Here is a 21,016-nt window from a genome sequence, read left to right as displayed (position 1 = left end):
CACAGAATTTTAACGGTCGGTTGAATCCGATCAGATCTCAGCTTCTCCAGACACACAGATCTCCACCAGCTCCTGTCCAGGGTGCTCTGCCGATTGCAGCCACCCCAGGGGTGGTGTTTTACGGGTTTTATAAGCACTATATAACTATATAACTCCGAGCCAAGATGGTGGCAAGCCTGGCTGGTGCTGGAGATATCTGAAGGCCGTCTACATCTTCGCCGCTGTCGCTCTGAGATAAGCCCAGAGCCACCCTGATGTTTTGCGGTTCATCTTCTTCCTTCCCGACGTCTGGAAAAATAATGTGGCCTTCGAGCCGCCTCTTGAAATTGATGACTGGTGACAATAAACTTGTTTATGCCTGAAACAAATGTGTGTGCGACGGTCTGAAGATCCAAATTATTTTACTTTCACTTGGTTTTGATGGGAACAAGAAATTTGTGTCAGGTTTATTTCAAAGCCTTAAAGATCATCAGGTTATGGGGTAAAAGTTCCAACAGATAAGCCAGGGCTGGTGGCAGGCAAATAATTAACCCTCAAGTATGTAGTTGTGATACTTTTTATTAGTGGCCAATAGATTCCTAGAACGTCATGCAGACAAAGCTTTGAAGTCTTCAGAGGCCTCGTTTTATGGTGTAAAGACGGACCTCTGAAGGACATTATGGACTAAAAGTGTCCGAGATGCGGGTGAGCAGCCGTAGCTTGGCAGATGCAGACCCCGGACCAGCCCAACGACCTGGAACACAAGCCAACTTGACTCTCTCAGCACACGCAGGTCCCATCTGCCATGACGAGCGGCCATGTTTATCAAACGGTAAATTTTACAGCAAATCAGCCCCATTCAGCCCCATTCGCCCATTTTTCCTGATGTAAAGACTCAAACCTTAATCAATCGTTGGTCAAAGGTGATAGACTAGGCGGGCCAAAGGGTTCTTATCTGCCATCTGCTGTTCTATGGTTCCAGTTCTCTCTTGTTCCAACATCCACGCAGCCTTGGGGCTTTTTCCCAAACCGTAATCAGGAAGAATGACGTTACGTTAACCCCTTCCTTTCAGCCCAGGTAGTGCCCTCCGGGGCGGTTTACTCAGAGGCAGTATTAGCATCCGAGCCGACAGTTTGTAGTATGGTGTAAGAAGCAAACAGCGACCTCGCAGGGAGTTATTCACTAAATTAGCACAACGAGGACAATCACATTTTATTTGTCAGCGCCAGCAGAGTGACATTGCGGGTTTCCCCGGTAATTAGACCCTGCGGTGAATCGATGCTTCCTAACGGAGCGCTAAACATATTATCTTCAAAGAGAAAAAGCCCCGTTCTGTCTGGGGATATCAGATTTGTTCTTTCTAACAATATCTGCCCTGAAATATGTACGGTTTGGGTTATTTCGGATCTGCCTAGCAAAGAGACCGTGCGGATCGTCTTCGCAAAATAATACCTCTTTATGTTTGTGGTGCAATTAATAAAAAAGGAATCTGCAGGAACATTTTATTGGTTGCTATGGTAACTGCCCTACCATAAAAAAATAAAACAAAAATATGTTGTTCCTCTCTTAAAGGGACCAAAACAGAAGCCGATTAAACTCTTACGGGAACGCCGCATTTGATCATGGCGCCCAATCAAAACAGACACCCAAGTGGTGAGCGCCTTGCGTTTCGTTTCAGGAAGTTTAAACATCGCCTCCTCCGGCAATCCTGTGCTGCGTCTCGTCTAATTATTCCGGATCCTGCCACCCTTTCTGTCAGTCTATTAAAGTGTGAAAGACAGCCCCCCGCGTTCAGACAGACAGCCGCGGCTAACGAGCCCCTCGGTTTCCATCAGAAGCGGCGCTCGGCCCTCAACTCGGCGGCTCCGGTGTTTGGAAACCTGACAGGCGTCGGAGCCTCGTGGAGCTTCAAAGGGAGCGGCGGGAAGGAGACGCAACGCTGTCTAACGCGACTTAAACTCAAGACTATCGCATTTTGTAAACGGTGGCTGTTTATTCCCAGAGCAGCATGGAATGTAAGCTCTTGGGGGTAAAGATATAAGGGGGACGGGGTACAGATACAGAGCGCTGACCACAAATGCATGGGGGGTAAAACAATGAAATCCCAGCGTCTACTCCCCACTAATCCGGTGTCTCTCTTCCCGACACATTTGTGGCCGAGCGGCGAAACATAGGCTATCGAAGCACTGGATATCCCTTTATCTAAACCAGGCCACCTCACAGAAACATCGACTTTGAAGGCAGATCGGCTCCATTCGGCCCCCGTCTAGGTCGCCCGTTTCTCCTGCTGTAAAGACTCAAACCTTAATCAGTCATTGGTCTCATCTTAGATTCAGGAGCCGTATGTCTATCCCAGGCATATTTAATACCCTCACTGTATTACCCTCTACCACCTCTGCTGGGAGGCTGTTCCACTTATCTACCACCCTCTTGATAAAATATTCAAGCCTCTTTGTCCATTAGGACATTACATGGCGGGCTACGGTAAGGGTCACATTTACATTACAGCTGCCCCTAGGGATAAAGATGCCGCAAGATGGGGGGCTCGAAAGGAAACGGCTGCTGATGGAGACTGGATGAAAAAGAATGCGGATGATCGGAATTGGCCACCAGCTCGCCTCCCATGGCACGCCTTGCATGCCCAGTGTGCTAATTGGGATCCATGGAATCAGATGCCGGGTAAAGAACGAGGAATCCATAAAACCCTCGCCAGCTGTTCAGATCCCCATCAATAAAAATCAGGTGATTTTAACCCATTTACCCCACCTGCGGTTTGTATCTTTACAGAAGCCCCAGCCGCCGTTAGATGTTTCTCCCGCATTTCTCACTGCGGCTTTGTTATCAGATCGCATTTTCAAAAAAGGTGACATGAATAAAACAACATTGAGAATTCGTTACGGAAACGTCCCCGGAACCAGATCCGCCGCTTCTCTTTTAACTCGGATGACGACTTATTGGAATCAAATGCATTTTTAATCAAAGGGAATCGTAAAAATGAAACCAATTTGTCATTCGTAAACGCGCCGCAGACAGACTCATCACCTGGCGGATTACGGACGGGGCATGATTTAATACCCCCGTCAAAAACATGGAAGTCATGAATGCTCTGTGTGGCCCCGGCGCTCCGTTAATTAGAATATCTAAGAAGTGCGTTGGGTACGGATGCCAAATGGAGATAAACTGACATCCATTACTCTCAAAAATTCAGAACACACGACCTTCATGAGGCTGACATTAAAATGCATTGTGCATGCGCTGCCAGCGGACGTTTAATAAACACCCCACCTGGCCCACCTCCAAGAGCTAAATAATAATATAAAGCTGCTAAATTCAAACCCTTTGCCTTTAAAACACTTTCCCAAATGTCCAAAAAGTAAATTCCACTAAACTTTCTCAGGTTCTAACTACTCCAAGCGGTTGGTGGCGCATGGAGACCTAAGAGACGTCCGCACGTCAGCTAACCACAGCCAAAATGTGTCAACTATACACATATTATATGATATATATGTATATATACACACACAGGCTATATAGATATTTATATATAGTGGGTTCTTTCTTGCTACTTTCACCACTGGATAAAATATGATGAAATTTAACTGCTCCCTTTTGCGGGGTATTTGTGTAACTGGGTGGGGCATTTAGAAGAATAATGGGGTTTATTTACCCCGTTTAATTTATAAAGCCGTTTCCTGCTGTTTCTATACACATTATCGGGGCTTTTAGGGCTGTAGAACCCTGTAATACCCTCATACACCAGCAAAGAGGGGCATCAGGGGAGGAGAGAGGGTCTGGACAAACTAAACAGGGACACTTGGTAGGTATGTCTGTATGGTTCCGGTTATCTCCACAGCTTATCCCTGGTACACGAATGTCTGTCAGATTATCTCCGGAAGAGATAATCGTTTATTTCAAATAAAAGTTTAAAAAAAAATAAATCAATAAAACAGAGAAGTGACTTAATCTCTTCACCAATCGCTAAACAGACTGAAACGTAACTCTCTGCCATCCTGACGCTGCGAGTGCGTCCTGCCGGCCGGTAACAGAACATGGAGGTATCGAGCCCCGCGGTCGGAATCTGTACATCGTTACCTTGGTAACTGATCTCAAAGTACCCCCTCGCTAACGTGACAATAGTGCTATCTGCTGCCTCGTCACATGCGGACTCCGAGTCCATAGCAGCCATCTATCCTAACGCGGCTCCCAGCCGGCTCTCCTCCGCTCCCCGCCGGCTCCCGCTAATCCTCCAGCTGCCGGAACAATCCGTCACAAGACGGATCTCTTTCCATAGAGAGAACCCGACGTTCCAAAAGCAGCTTGAAAGCCTCCTACAATTAAACAAACACTTTCTTCCACCATTTACGATCATTTATTTTTTTTGGTTCCCTTCCGTTATCCGTCGGCCATTGTTTCGGTGACACATTGCCGAGCGATGTCCGCTCTTGAACTGGATTAGCGGCCGTTACTCCACCCCCCCCCCGGATTACCTGAGAGCGGAGTCTGTAGATCTGCGATGATTCGCCGCCGGGCTCCGCGTCGTCTTCTTACCAAAGCAGACGATGCAATCCCTGCGTCATACGCGAGACGCCTCATTGTTTCCACCTTCAACAACAACAACAAAAAAAAGTTACATTTTTCAAGTAATATGGGCCAATGAAAGATCTATTAAATAAAAAATAATAAGCAAACCTAGGAACTTCATTTATTAAACAAAAACTACCTATGGTTTTGTTTGTAAGAAAAATTTTTTTTTTAAAGGCTGACTTCATGTAAGCGGAGAGGGGTGGCAGCCTGTGGCAGAGCCAGCATTATCTGCTCAAAAATTATAGCCCTGTAACGTGATATTTAAGAATAAAAATTCCCTTATATTGGTTTATCCCCCCCCATTTTCCACATTTGTACCAGTTTGGGTTTTTTTTCAGGGGCCTATTATAGGAGAACTATCTAAAAAAAATGAATAATGATGTTGCAATCACAGAATTGGTCACAATGTGACGCATCGAGCCGCGCTCCGGATTGAGATTTCTTTCGCATGGATCATATTTCTCGGCAGATACAATCTCCCGGCGCCTCTAATGAGCGAGCGGAGGAGAGAGAGACCGTGGTCTGGGGAACTTAATCTCACAATAAAACATTTCAGGAATTATAACGGGACTCAGAACGCCGCACAGGCAATAAATCAAAGTTTATCAAAGACGGGCGAAGCCGACAGGTTCAGCAACAAATAAAGTATCAGCCGCGGGACACAAGGATGGATCCGCTTCATGGAGTTACATCCGGCTTATAAAGAGTTAACGAGACATGAAATAACTAAGAATGAACACGTTATAAGATCTAGAAAATAGCCAGGAAGAAAAGACAAATCCCGAGGTCATCAGCCGGCACGTACGCAGTGATCGATTATGGGGGTTTTAGCCCAACTTGCCCCAGTGGTCTACTTTCTACATGAAGATATGTTGTGCGGCTGGGTGATGATTTAATCCTGTAACCTGTATATCAAATAGACTTGGGCACCAGGGGGCTCTTCGTGTTTGTCTTCGTGCTCGTCTTCGGGGGGAAAAAAAATCTCCGTATTCCGCGAATATTCGCCCGTTCCCGTCTTCTCTTCGGGCGAATATTCGCGGACATTCTTCGGGTTCGGTTTTTCGTCGTTTCCCCGGTTAAGGGGTTAATGCGGGGTTAACGCAGCTCTGGCGCCAGGAGTTTAAATGTACGTATGAGCGACTCTATTGGTCGTCAGCAGGGGGCTCGTCTGCCATTGGTTGATGGCAGACGAGCCCCCTGCTGGCGACCAATAGGGTCGCTCGTACAGACTGTTAACTCCTGGTGCCGTAACTTACCCGTCACATCCCACTGGTCTCCCTCCCTGTTCAACAATTAGTTAAATGTCCGTACGAGCGACTTTATTTATTTAACCCGGCACAGACTAACTAATTGAACAGGGAGGGAGACCAGTGGGATGTGCCGGGTAAGTTGCAGCATTGAGGTTTTAAAACCCCAATGCTGCAACTTACCCGGCACATCCCACTGGTCTCCCTCCCTGTTCAGTTAGTTAAATCACTTTATTGGTCACTCGTACAGACATTTAACTAATTAAACAGGGAGGGAGACCAGTGGGATGAGCCTATTGGTCACCTGCAGGGTCTTCCTCTGGCATCAACCAATTGGTTGATGCCAGAGGAGGTCCCTGTAGGTTGACCAATAGGCTCATTCGCACTGCCCTGTAACCCGTGACGGCGAACCTGCGGATTTCCACTTCCAGGAACTGCCGCGATGACAAGGTAAGTTAGAAGGGGGGGGGGAATGGTAGACGAAGACGAAGACTTTCACGAAGATCTTCGTGGTGTGTGTCTTCGTCTTCGCCTACGTTTTACCGCCGCCGTCTTCTCTTCAGCGTGTCTTCGGAACGAACACGAAAACGCACTCTTCGTGTTCGTTTTCATGTTCGCCCGAAGACGAATGCACAAGTCTAATATCAAATAGGAGAAAGGAAATATTCCCAACTAAATACAACAAGTAAAAGTTAAATTTTGTTTAGCAGGATTACGTTCGCTTTTCTTCTTTGGTACAGATTAGTAATCCAGGGTTTAAATGTCATTCCGGGTGCCCTGAGCATTAAAATATTACAGGACGTCTCTTCAGGGTTCACGGACGCTGGAGTTTGGAACCATGTTGGGCAGAAACCGGAGTATAAATGTACTAAATGGTCAGAATTTGGAGGCGTTTCACTTTAATAAATGGTTTTCCTTAATTTAAAAAAAAAATAGCACAAAGTAAAAAGAATACACATTCAGATTCTGCCCAACATGTAAAAACGGCGAAGATCAGCACACACCCAGGTGATACAATATAAAAGCACCTGAGACATAAATATCGGGGATTCCGTCACTCCATGCGGACATTTATATCGCTTCTCCCGCCGCTCTGTCAAAGTGCCCCGAGTTTGGCGAGTCCTGTCTAATTTTTCACGGCTATATTCCTCACCAAAGAGCTGAATCAGTGGGACTGCACCTTAACCCACAGACTTTCACGCAATTAAAAGCCACCGTGGACATCATTAATGATAGGTAGGTGTGTGGGGGGTTAATAATGATAGGTAGGTGGGGGGTTAACCCTAAAGTTTAAACCCTTTCCTTAATTTTAACCTGCAGGTCTGGAAAATCACAGTTCTTGTCATCGACGTGAAATCTCAGAGGGGGAAACACACCTCGCTTACAGACCATCCAACGGCGAGACACAAACCCAGAAAAATCACTCAAAATACAAGAAATAACCTCAAAAACATTCCAATAACACATCATCCCAGAGTAGTAATAAGAACGTCCACCCGTTGGCTCTCTTCGGACGGCTTCACGTGCTACAACGTTCCACTTTAATTAATCAACTCAAACGGCACAGTCTGACATCTTTCCACACAATCATTTGTCACTCGGCACCCACACAGAATAATTCCTACCTGCCACAACACACCGAGACGCCACGAGGATATATGAGCAATTTCCCCATCGCGCTCCTTGAGATCTGTCTTTTAAGGCAATTTGGAAGCCTTTACAACGAGCCCCAGCACAGCCTCGTGCGTAACATTAAGCGTACCTGCCCCTCTCTCTGAAAATATTGCCTCGGGATTCTAAATCACTTTAATGTAAATAAATAATGTAAATATATTTAATGGAACTGAAACAATCCCGGCTGGTTTATCTAAACCACCGCGAGGCTGAAAACATTGATGTATTTTATTCCTCCGGCGAGTTAATCTGTAACGCGATAACAATATTGTGAATTGGGGGAAATATAACGGCGATCCAGGGACCGAGTGGGGTCTGGTGCCTCACAGCAGCGGATGGGACCGGGGGGGGGGGCTCTTATCTGCTGAGATCTTTTGGGTTTCCAACCCATTGGCATGAATTATATTTGTGGCTTGTTTAATATCTGGGAAGGTTAACATTTTTGGGGTTAAATATGAGATTCCTGCATGAAGAGGCATTATTCAGAATCGATTTCGGTGAGAGACCCCCAGGTCATTCCTCTAAAGCGGATTGTGAAGGAGGGGTCCCGGTATTTCGGTCGACGTTGCGTCTTGTTAAGTGGGACCTTAGCTTTAACATGCCTCACCGTGGAGAAGACCCCAACGTGCGAGCTACGGCTCATTAATGTACTTACAGAAAAGCAAATCTGAAGCCACATGGAACCTGAATACTTAACATACATACAAATATTTTATTAAATAAAAAAATATAAATATAATTTATAAAGAGTGATATCTGGCCGTATGCATTCTATGCTGCTGGATGATGCGTGGTGCTCTGTGCATCCAATGACCATCTTCTATACATTAGAAAACACATGGTTCGGTTCCCTTTAAGTCCATTAACGGCATTTAAATCCTCTTGTTGTTCTCTGCTTCCCAAGGGACCGGCACCAAACGCAGGCAATCAATTAGTGACTAAATGTATCGAACCCGATCGCCAAGGGGGCCGCGGTCCCGCACTTCACCTAAACCTTTTATTTTATCTGACTTTTCTACAAATGGACGAGGGATTATTATTTCCCCGGAGGATCTGGAACTATTATCGGAGGTTATAACGGTTATTAACACTCAGCATTGAGGGAAGAGCCGCTGCGAACGGACCCAGGGATTACAATGAGGTCACCAGAGGACTCCTTATATTGTGGTCACATAAAAAAAATAAAGAAAGAAAAGAAAAAACATACAATGAACAGTTTCCCAGCTAAAAGGAATCCCAGATTCCCCGATTTAAAACTAAATGGCATTAATGATATATACGTTTTTTTTTTCCAATGAAAAACATTCTGATACATTTTATTCTGCTGCTGTGTAAATATTTGTATTTATTTGTTTTTACAGCCGATGTGTTTTTTTAAAGTCAGAGAATATAGAGACCTCTCTCCCCAAACTCCACGCGGCTTCTCCTTAAAGGGGAGCAGTCGCCAGACCCCTGAGCGCTGCCCCCCCGAGGGAAATGAAGGAGAATTTGAATAAATCCTGCGATGCCAGCGCTGCTTTGGCTCCGTTCCAGGAGAATATTTACTCAAAACGTGATATAAACATAACACTGCGTCCCAGGAGTAATAAAAAGCATTAACTCTATACGGGTTTATAAGACACTTCCATGCAGCGCCGGGGGGGGGGGCTTTAAAACATGCGTGTTCAGCAAGTGCGCTTTAAAAAGTCATTAAATGCACAGAAATGAACATTATGAACACCGTATACTTTAAAGCATTAAACGCTCGCAGGCTCTGCGCTCACGCGGAATTATTACATGTCTGCGGCTCCATTAAAAGGGAGAAAATCAAGCAGAACGAATAGCAAGGATTGAGAGGATTTTGGCGCTTCTATGGCAATCTACTGGCTGAACCAATCCATGCCAGCTCACGGACCAAGTGACAAAACAGCAGGGAAGGGAAGTTGGACGGACAGAAGTAACAGGAGCCGAATAAAATATACTGCAGAAACAGTAGCCTGCGGGCTCCTAATAGCCGGCGGATTCTTTAAATTAGTCGGGATTACGGATGAAATACAAGGTTTCTAGGACAAGGTTTGAAAAGCTATCGCTATAGCGACAAAATGGAACGTTTCTGTTGAGCGGACCATTCAATCTGTTGCTATGGTAATACCACCTTTCAAGTCTAACATTACAGTTTAGAGCACCAGCAGATACCGTAGCGCAGTTACAATGGGGGGGCAGTGAAATTAAAAATAATAAGATTAACTCAAATTAAGACAAAAGACATACAAGAACAGAAGGGAACGAGGGCCCTGCTCCTGGGAGCTTACAATCTATCAGCAGGCTGAGTGAGACGGACGGAGCGCGGCTGACTGTAGCAAGGAGTATAGGAAGAATTTATGGTTTCTCTCCAGAATAGAGGTTGTGGGCGTTAGGATAGATTGTAAATTTCTCTGAATTGGTGGGGTTTTAGTGAAAGAGGACTTTTCACCAGAAATTCCAGAATCCCTTTTTTATCCATAACCCATTTCTAGAATCAAAATAGACTTCGGAGACGCCGGAACGTGACGAGCCCCAGAATGCCCTGAAAAGGTTAAACTGCGTCCGCCTTCCAAAGCCCAAAAACCCCTGAAAACGTAATCTCTAAAAATCTATTTATGATGCTAATTTAACCCATTCCGGTTTGCATAGCTGTTTATTCTCTTTAACCCGGACCTCAAATGAAACGCGGAGCGATTGCATCGCAAGTTGATTTCTGATACGAAGTAACGGCGGCCGCAGACGCTCACCGAGTCCTTCACCAAACGCAGCGGCACGGGAGCGGAAACCAACGCTTTTGTGTCATTCCCCCAGATTAACCATCCTCTGGATTGCCATTTTTGTTGCCTGGCCGGATTCCGGTCGCCATGGAAACATTAAATGCATTATGTGCAAGGTTAAGCAGCGTGTTTCTGGAGCCGCATTGCGTTCTAGGTGGGCAGGAGAGGCACTTGCGCTGGTTGGCAGGTGGACAGGGTGGCTTCCGGTTGCTCAGAGTGCCCACTTGCCGCGTCACTGATTGCCCTATTTATTTTGGATGGCTTTTCATGGCCGACCTGACCGAACTCCCTTTATTTAATCGCGCGTCGCTTTGCATTATTAAGTCTTTTTTTTTGGGTTGGGGAATTAGAACAGATTTTAGATTCTGAACGGATGATTTTATTTTATATATTAAAGGAATAAAACAAAAGACAAAGACCGAATTTCTATACAAAATTTGTAAGCCTCACATAAGCCAACAAAAGGCACGTTGTGGTCGAGAGTCCAAAACAGGAGACGATAAAGCCGCAAGTCTGAAAATTTGAAAGGACAGGAGAGAAATTTCAAAAGGAGGAAAAAATGTGTCAAAAAGAGCCCAGAATCTAACACTAGAGGGACAGAGGCTGAGATTGAATTGAGAGGGTAGTAGATAAGTGGAACAGCCTCCCAGCAGAAGTGGTAGAGGGTAATACAGTGAGGGTATTAAACATGCATGGGATAGACATCCGGCTCCTGAATCTAAGACGAGACCAACGGACGACGAGATGAGGGCCGCCGGGGGCTGATCTGATAGAAAATACTAGGTTCCTGTGACCCGAAATATTCCCAGCAGCTGCTGTAGTCTAGAGACCAACCGCCTCTCTGTCTCACGCCAGAACCCGTGATGTGTGAATGTACGGCGGGGCGAGAGCTTCCGATCGCTGTGAATAATGACGATTCTCTCAGGCTGAGACGAGAACAGCTGGAATCCGACGGTTCCTTCAAAACAAATCGCTTCCCGTCCCCAAAGCGAGCGGTAAACGCATTTAAAAAAGATTCATCACCGCAGTCAGATTTATTTGTTTTCATTCTGCGTCGTCCCCCATAGTCCAACTTCAGGGTGAAAAATCAGAGATACACAAGTTGGGAATTATAACCCCCCCCCCCCCGGCCAGGAGTCGCGGGGTGCAAAGGAAATTGCGTTTAACTACGTAGATTCCAGAGGGAAAGACAAAAGAATTACATTGCATGGCAGTCTGAATTGGATCGGCAACTAACAGGTTAAATGTGGCATGGCGGATGACATGGGACGGGGTAATGGCTGATCAGATCTTTCATTCGGGTTGCTGTAGGGGGGGAACTCTGAGAGCGGGGGGTTAATTACGCAGAGTAATTATTTCAATATTTTCAGGTGGAAGAGGAGAATATGGAATTAAATCAGAAAAATTGGCAATAAAATCTTCAGAATGTTTGTGATTCTTTGGATCGTCGGCTTTGTCTACCAGCTGAATTTTTGTGCCCCCGGCAACCAACATGGACCCCAATCTAAAAGGGTACAAAGTTCACAAAATTAATTTCAGCCGTCTCCCCAACAAATCATATGTCTGCCGGCCGCGTCTCGGTCGATGTAACTCCGCGGCTCCCCATTCCTTTATTTGAAACAGAAAAAAATATACACTTTTTGGGGTGTGGTTAGAGGCGTGGCTTTGGGTGGGTCTTTCCCCAGACTTTCTATGTGACTTTGTGCCCTATTGGGGGGTATTTGTGTAACTGGGCGGGGCATTTAGAAGAAGAATAATGTGTTTTATTTGCCCCGTTTAATTTATAAAGCCGTTTCCTGCGGTTTCTATACACATTATCGGGGCTTTTAGGGCTGTAGAACCCTGCGATACCCTCATACCCAGCAAACATTCTGACCTCCTAGACAAGAGGGGCATCAGAGGAGGAGAGAGGGGCATCAGGGTAGAGAAGGATTTAGGGACCAAAGAAGGACGGGCCAAACCGAGCAAGGACATTTAGTAAGTACGCAATAGCGAGCCTCACACCCGTCTTTATGTCGTCACACGATGTGTCTGTTTGTATCGCAGTTCAGCATCAGAACTTTTGCGCAAGTCAGTGGAATTTATTGTATTCAAAAAAACAAACAAACCCCGGAAACCCTATTCGCCGATCTCTCTCTCTCCCCCCCTTCTCTCTCTCACCCCCCTCTCTCTCTCACCCCCTCTCTGTCGCTGTCTCTCTCCCTCTCTCTCACTCCCTCCCTCCGTCCATCTCTGTCTCTCCCTCTGTTCATTCTGACGCTCTCAGTCCTCAGATGAGCATCTTGATAACGTCCCCTCGTTCCTGCGCCCGCGGTGACTCCGGCTTCGCAATCTGCTCCCTGGCCGAATGCAAATGATTTTAAGAGAAATTGACAAGATGCAAAGAAAACTCCAACTCAGCCGCAGCCGCCTGTTCCGAGAGCAGCAAGCGAAGGAAGAAGGAGTGGAAGGAGGGCGCAGAGCGAGGAGGGCCCGCAACGAGACGTCCCGGACTCCCTCCCGGCTCTGCATTTACCGGATATTTTGCAGTTTCTCACCTCCTTCTCTGTCTAAAGAATGTCCAAAAAGCATCATTAACCCCAAATCTACGTACATTTAGTGAAAGGAATATGCAGAAAATAAACACGACTGTCACTCCAGCCGCAGATAACTACTAGAAAAGTCTGACTTTCCAACGGCTGAGGACTGCAACTCTCAGCATGAAAAAAAGCCAAAAAAGTAACCTCTGATTTAAATTGGCGGAGACTATAATTCCCATCATCCTAACCTAGATAGAAAAGCAGTCTGCTGCTTCTGTGGGTTACAAGTAACGTCCGCGTCCGTCAGTCTGCCTGAGCGTGATAAGAGTGGAAACGCACAGGTGCTGGAAACCGACTGTCCCTCATTCCCTGCCCTTAAGAGTGAGAGAAGCCGCCGATAATGATAGAATTAGCCTCCATTACGCTATTTTAAACCTCGGGTTATTTCAGTGCCACTCAAACACCATTAGAGGTCCCTGAAGCAGAAGTTATAAACGGACCAAATGGATGCAAAGCACAACTTTAACCCTTCCATTTCCGATGAGAAACGACCCAAAGCCCATGGAGTCGGACGAATTACAGATATAGCCGGCAACGTTCCCACGCGGCTTGGTGATACCCCGGTGGTTCTGCATTTCAACTTCTGCCAATGCCAGTGCACAGGGGGCAGCTTCTGTCAAAACTGGGCAGACATGAAGAGGTTAAGAGAAAAAACTATTTCAGTATACCACCCAGTGCTGTATACAGTAATATAACCCCCCCAGTGCTGTATACAGTAATATAACCCCCCCAGCGCTGTATACAGTAATATAACCCCCCAGCGCTGTATACAGTAATAACCCCCCAGCCCTGTATACAGTAATAACCCCCAGCGCTGTATATAGTAATATAACCCCCCAGCGCTGTATACAGTAATATAACCCCCCCAGTGCTGTATACAGTAATATAACCCCCCCAGCGCTGTATACAGTAATAACCCCCCAGCCCTGTATACAGTAATAACCCCCAGCGCTGTATATAGTAATATAACCCCCCAGTGCTGTATACATCGCTGTCATCAGAGGGTAAGCAAAGAAATCTTGTTTCCCCTGCAGCTCAATCCTTGCCCCCCCCGGACCCAAAAGGAATTTGGCGAGAACATTCATTAATTACAGGGTGCTCTGTACGCGACAGCCATGGCATAGTTTCCAGGGCAAAATATATCAACATCTTAAATGCTTCGAGAGACAAAATCCAGATTAAATTCACTTCTCTGGATTATGTGATCTGGAGACGTCTTTGAGCGGCAGCTAGAATGGGGTTTTTTTGGTAACCGGGAGGCACAAGGGCACCATTTGCCCGATGGCCGCTCCGAGCCGGGGTTTGAGACATCATCCCGAACTATGACAACTCAGCCATCTACGTACGCGGACCACATCCCCGGCACATGTAAGAATCAGGCAATTTATTATAATTTGGAGCAATAATCAAGATAATAAAAATTAGCTTAAATTTGATTCGTTCATTAAATTAAAGTACTGGGTCACTCTTCAGGGACACGCATTCCATTCATACGTCTCCTCTGGGACCAAAGGACATTTTCAGATAACCTCTTCTAAAAACACACAAAAAAATGGGAGAATTACCAAGAAACTGGAGCAGAGGAATTACCCTAACAAGCCGCCTTCACAAAACACACACTACGTCCTGATCAGTAAGTAAAGTGTGCCCCTGAAACGACGCGCTGATGTCACAGGGCATGCGCTATCGTTGATGGTGAATGGAGCGTGCTGCGACGGCGCTCCCGCGGCTCGGAGTGAAACCCAGAGAGTTCCCGGGTGCGCTCATAGCAGTCAGAGCACAATTCATGCAGAGAAAGATTTCGTTCCACAAAACTACATGAAAGCTGCAAACCGATCCTGCGATGTAACCAAGTCCCCATCAGATAAGGCAGCGTAAAAATAAATCCTTACGTTAGTCAAGGAAGCTGCTTCGCTGATATAGAGCGACACGCACGGCCTAACAGGCACAGCCACATGTATCACAGCGCATGTGTGAAGTGGTTACAATGAAACGTATCACTTCCAACCCAAGGCTGCACAGCAATGATTTGGTTAGTAAATAACCAACCCAGATTTCATGCGTCTGTCATTTATTGGGTTAAGGTAAATTGGGTGGGGGGGGGACCGGCCCGGAGATCGAGGGGACTTCAGTCATTCCAACACCCTAATTCTGAGATTTTTACAAAAACATCTAATTGAGGACAAGTCACCTACCTATGATAGACAGCGCAAGGTTTTTGGTGGAAATAGTCTCAAAAATTCTAGAGTTTCAGAAGGTCCATTTATACCGCCCCAGATTAGTAGATGGGAAAAAGACCCTCATTGTGAGCTGGATCAAGAAGTATGGGTTAATGCTTTTTAATAAGACCTCTAAAGTGGTCCACGGCTTATCGCTAGTGGAAAGTCACTATAGAAGTTATATGGCGCTGGTACCTTGTGCCCGCGATTCTAGTTAAGATGTAGTCGGGTATGAGCGCGGAACGTCGGCGTTGTGGTTCTTTACATATCCGGTGGGGTTGCGTGAATATTAAACCCACATCAACCGCATCTCCAAATACAGATGGAAAGAGATTTCAGTTGGTCATATTTATCCTCCCCCCAAAAAAAAGATAAATGGCTAAAAAGTATCGATAATGTAAATCTGAGGTAAATGTATATATTATTGATATCAATGATACTGATATAGATGAAAACCTGTTCCTCGAGGTGCCGCGCCACGAATCATTTAATACAAATTATGCATTTTTATATATATGTATGTATGTACGTATGATGTGTTAACTTTGTATACATTTCTTTTTTGTGTGTTCTATTTGGTTTGTACATTTATATATATATAATTTTTTTTGGGGGGGATGGAAAAAGGAAACAAATCTAAATATTCTTTTAAATATTAAAAGAAAAAAAAAAGTTGTAAGGATACATGAACTTATTGGGTTTGGATGAGGATGGTTTAACTTCGGAGGAATGCGAGACGAAACGAAGGATCCTCGCCAAGCGACAGACTGATCCAGGCTGACCATCTGAGTAAAGACGAACCAGAGCTTGATGTTCTGAATTAAAAGCACATGCTGTGACTATCAACCCCCCCCCCCCCCCCCCCCCGGCTGGCTCCTTCTCATCTCGCTGCCATTCATAAAGAGAAGCAGCTTGGGCAGGAAGACTGGCAGAGGACGAGGGAACAGACGGACTCATTGAATAAAACGTGCGCATGGATCCTGCTCCTCGCCTACAAACAGAACACCTGCTGTCCGCGCAGCAAACGAAACTCGCGGAGAACCAAAGGAACGCAGGGACTCCAAAAAGTCTTCTCTTTAAAACCAAAAAAAGTGACGTAAAAGCAACATATCGCATGTACCGCTGAGCCTTAAAGTTTCCATACACCTCGGCGAAGAAATACATTCAGATTTCATGGTGCCAGACGTTTCTGTTGGCAAGTCAAGCAACGCATCTGTTCTGTTCACATCAGAGGTAATCTTAAACCAAATCGATTACAGGCAGAATTCCTTCAGCTTTAATTCACTTCATCAGAATTCCGGAGGGTCCAAAAGTTGAGATTCTATCAACGTGCGGAGAGCAGAGGCTGTGATTTCTGGCCGGCCGACGCAATCAGCCACAAGAAGATGACCATCATGTCTAATGAAGAGCCGGAGACCAGTTTTTCCCATTGATCCAGAATAATTATGGTGGTCTTCCCCGACAGAATTCATTCTAAAAGCCTCGGATGATCAAAGCTCTGTAGACCAAGCTCAGGTGATTCACGGCCATCTGTAAAGTACACGTCCACATCTAGTGGGCAATCATACTCCGAGACCCAAAAGAAGTTACGCGTGGAGTCTTGCCGTGCCGACCACTGATCCTCCATAATATCGGGGGCAATAATCAGTGCGGCGCCCCCTGTGGGACACGTTGTCATTTGACACTTTTAGCAAGATAGATATTTTTAGATACTAACAACTTCACCATTTTCTGAAAAGCACCAAATAGCTGTGTGTTTCAGGGCACTAATGCTTCGAAATGAACAGAACGTGCTCGGAATTCAGTTATTTCCACGAAAAGTATAGACCTCTGGGATTGCGCGGCCCCCCGACACAAAGCATGAGAGTCTTTCTGGGAACGCGAGGTTACGCAGAGCGTATGCGACATGAACACAAAATAATGGGGAGGAAGAAAGCGGCAGAGGGGTGCAAGGATTGTTCCCATAGAACAGGAGCTACTTTTAACCAATGCCATCAACAAAACATGTTTTGGCCTTTGAAGCGCCGTCTACTTTGGCACATGAATGGCAAAAGAAAGGAGACTAAAAATGCCTTGATCAACCCCCAAAAAGATCACAGCTCTGAGGGGAAGACTTCATTAAAATGCTCTGTGTTTTCTAAACACGATGAAACTAAACTTATGAGTGCAGGTGGAAAAAGTCTTCCCTTGCATTAAATCTAGTGCTGCATATAGTATAACCCCCCCCGCCACATACAGTAATATAACCCCCAGTGCTGTATACAGTAATATAACCCCCGCCCCACATACAGTAAATAACCCCCCCGCCACATACAGTAATATAACCCCCAGTGTTGTATAAAATAAACCCTCCCCCACACATACAGTAATAACCCCCGGCGCTGTATACAGCAATATACCCCCCAGCGCAGCATACAGTATGTTGGTTGATGTCAGCAGAAACCTAGTTTATCTCATTTTGTTCCAGAAAACTCCCTTTATCTGCAGCCACTGTTGCTGTCAGTTGTGATATTTTGGGCGACTTTCCCGGCATAAACATCACACTGAGCAGACGCTTTATGGCAATGCTAATGAAGTCCTTTCATTGGTCAGAGAGTCAATGTGGGGTTTTGACCTCAGATCGGAGATTTTCGATTTAGTAAACATGCAGCTATATAAAATCCTGTATTATATGAAAAAATTGTTTTGAAACAAAATCACACAAAATGTTTTAAAGCTGCTTTTCAAGTGGCACTTAAACCAAAAAAACAAAAAAACAGTAGGATTTCCCCTTTAAAGGCAGTAAGACAGTAACCAGTTTATTTGAATCTAGAAAGCTGTCCAGTTCATCCAAAATCTCAGGATTTTAACAACCCCAGAAAGAGTGCGGAATGAACCTAAATTATAAACACTTTCCTGTTAAGTAGCCTTTTTGATCTTGAACATTTCCAAAGACAACATTTCAGCTGTTTAAGTTTAGAGACTTTCATCGGCTCAGGGAGAGCTAAAATTCACCCCCCCACACGCAAAGCCCACTGTTTACACAAAAAAAGAACAGTTTAGTTCCGTAAAAGTTCTTGTAAACGTAACATTGCAGCAAACAGAGGGGCGATTACACTCAGCTCAGCCAAAGCGCTATACGGCTCTTTTATGAGAGTGTTAGGTTTGTGAAATCGGTCCTCTCAGAGTCAGGGAGCCCACGCTGACCCCCGTCTGCTGCCAAAAGCGCCTGCAATGGGCACGTGAGCAAATGAAGACGCGTCCATGGGGGCCAAACCTTGCAACTTAAACGTCTCGCTAGATATGGCAGCGCAGCGTCGGAGAACTAGCAGAGCCCGTGCCTCCACGGGTCAAAAGGGGGGCCGACACGATATTAGGCAGGTGGTCATAATGTTACGGCAGATCGGTGTATACATAATGTTACGGCTGATTGGTGTGTGTGTGTATATGTATATATAATATATAACATTACGGCTGATCGGTGTATGTTTATATATATAATTTGTTTTATTTATTTATTTTTTGAAATCATTCTGTTCTTCTCTCAGGACTTGGCAGTCCCGACATATTCAATTTGAAATATATCCAAGTGATGTTAAACAACAGTTGTTTTATCTCAGTGTTAAAACGGGGTCTCGTTTGCGGTAACGAAGACACGGATTCCAGGAACAGAGAGAGAAACTCGGAAAAAAAACCTGTATGAATAACAAGTGTGTGTTTGGAGGAAATAATCGTGGGGTTTAAAATGCTTTCAGATTTTATATCCCTGAGTGCGAACGACTAATTAAATCTGTTAATCTCCACTTTTCATACAGTTTCGTGTGTAAATATTAGCAATAAATAGAACTCTTCCAGGCTGCTGGGTTTGGGCGGAACCTGCACTCGCTGTTCTGTTACATTTATTGGCAGAAAAGAGCCATTTTGCCCATTTGTCTACATGATGTAATACGGCAAACCCTTGGTTTTCTTATATTCAGGATAGGCTTATGCTTCTCCCATGCAGGGATTAAACACAACCACCTCTGCTGGAAGGCCGTTCCATGTATCCATCCCTCTAGTTAAGCGACAGAATAGTAAACAGGAATAAGGTATGTATCAGGAGTGTGTGGTTTCCTGGTCCTATTTTCAGCCATGTGGGTCTTCCTTTCGTGTTGTAAACAAAGACATTCTTGTTCTTGTGCGATCTCAAGGTAACTCATTGAGAGGAAGCAGGCACTCGGCGCGCAGGAACAGCGGTTCACGCACAGGGCGGAGGCGCGGATCCCAGCACTTACTGGGATATTGCTGGTCGCTGTATTGCAGACGGGGGAATTATTCTGGGGGGCTCGGCAGGCTTTAATCCGAGAACCGAGACACAAACACTGCAGCCAGTAAATAATACCCCAGATGTAAGAATACTCAGGTTTTAGTATATTTGGCGAAAATACTCGTAGCTTCTAGTAATTTTCCTCCCCGAGACAAATACTATTTGGGAACAGCGGGAAGGACTATCCAAAAAGCCGCCAAGATTAATTCTAAGAGCAAAGGATACGTAATAACGGCAATAATTCACCTGACCCGTTCCGCGCAGAGCCGTACCCGAAACACAGAGAAAGGCGGCTTTGGGTTAACATTCGGAAGGATATAAACAGTTTAACTTTGCTTCAGACTCAAACACATCTCACAGAGCCGTAATCCAGCCTTGAAGATTTAAAAGCCTTTGATCAGAATCCGGATGAAAAGACGAGATGGAAATCTGCGGAGGATCCGCCTGAAAGCAGCCGCACCAGAGATCCGTCGGGCTTAAATCCGAGGATTACGGCTGATAACAAACGAGACGGAACGCGCACCCCTTCAAATACTTCCTAGTTTGCACCTGTGTTATCTGCCCCACCTCACTTACTTCTACCAGGAATCGGGTTTTCAGAATTCATAGAAAAATAGATTTGATGGGATACAAAAAAAATAATAGTTTCCCACAGAATTCCATTCTATAGTCACATAAAACTTTGTAGAGTCTCTGCTGACCAAACTAAGAAGGAACTAAATCAGAACTGTGCAAACAACTCAAATTCTCTGCCAAACCCCACATACTCTACAGATCAAAAAACACCTATTTTAATGGGTGGCAGCACCAATATTAGCAAATTCTGACAGTGATAGTTAGCGAAAGACGTGGCCGTTTCCCATGTGCTTAACGCTGAACTCAGCAAAGCCTGATCTGCGTTCCTCTATTCGAAGGTGAGGGATCTCGTGATCTCTCGCTGGAGAAACCTGCCAGCGTTGGCCCTTCATTGATGGGGTTAAAAACAACAACTCTCCTGCCAACTCGTCATTTAGTGAATAAACCCCCAACGTTCTCTGGGTTCTTCCGAGAGTGACTAGAAGGAGATTGCACACAGACCGGCACATTGTATCAAACCCAGTCCAAGTGTTCACGTTCCAATCCCAAATTGCAATGATTTTGGTAATTGTGAAGAATCTAAGATGGTTTTATAAACATTCCTTATTCTCTAAGCATGCTTATTATTATTCTTGGTCATACTTGAAAAGGAAAGTCCGACTCTTCCAGATATCTGGGAAGTGCTCACAATCTTTCCTCCGGCAGCGGTGCGATTATTAAACAACCTGTGACTCTCCGATACATATCGCTGCCTCACAACATCATCTGTTCAGCCTCCGGACCGCCACACACGCTTTGATACATACCAATAATCCCTCCGCATAGAAAGAGCCCCACATTACGAAGCTTTCTGCATTCTGCTTTTACGGAATGGTTAAAAAAAGGCATTTTGTTTATTTTTCCATCTTTGCAGGAGAGCTGCAGTTTCATCTCCTCGTAGACGGATAGACGGATTAACAAGCCCCGGATAATGTGTAAATCCTGGTGATTAAACAATATATTACTCAGGGTCAGCTCAACCCTTTCTGCAGGAGAAACTCATTGGGGTCAGAAATCTAGAAAACGATGGCAGAGCCAGTCACCAACATCTAG

The sequence above is a fragment of the Spea bombifrons genome, chromosome 13 (genome assembly GCF_027358695.1).
Source record: "Spea bombifrons isolate aSpeBom1 chromosome 13, aSpeBom1.2.pri, whole genome shotgun sequence".
Classification (NCBI taxonomy): Eukaryota; Metazoa; Chordata; class Amphibia; order Anura; family Pelobatidae; genus Spea; species Spea bombifrons.
Note: the sequence above shows the minus strand (reverse complement) of the source record.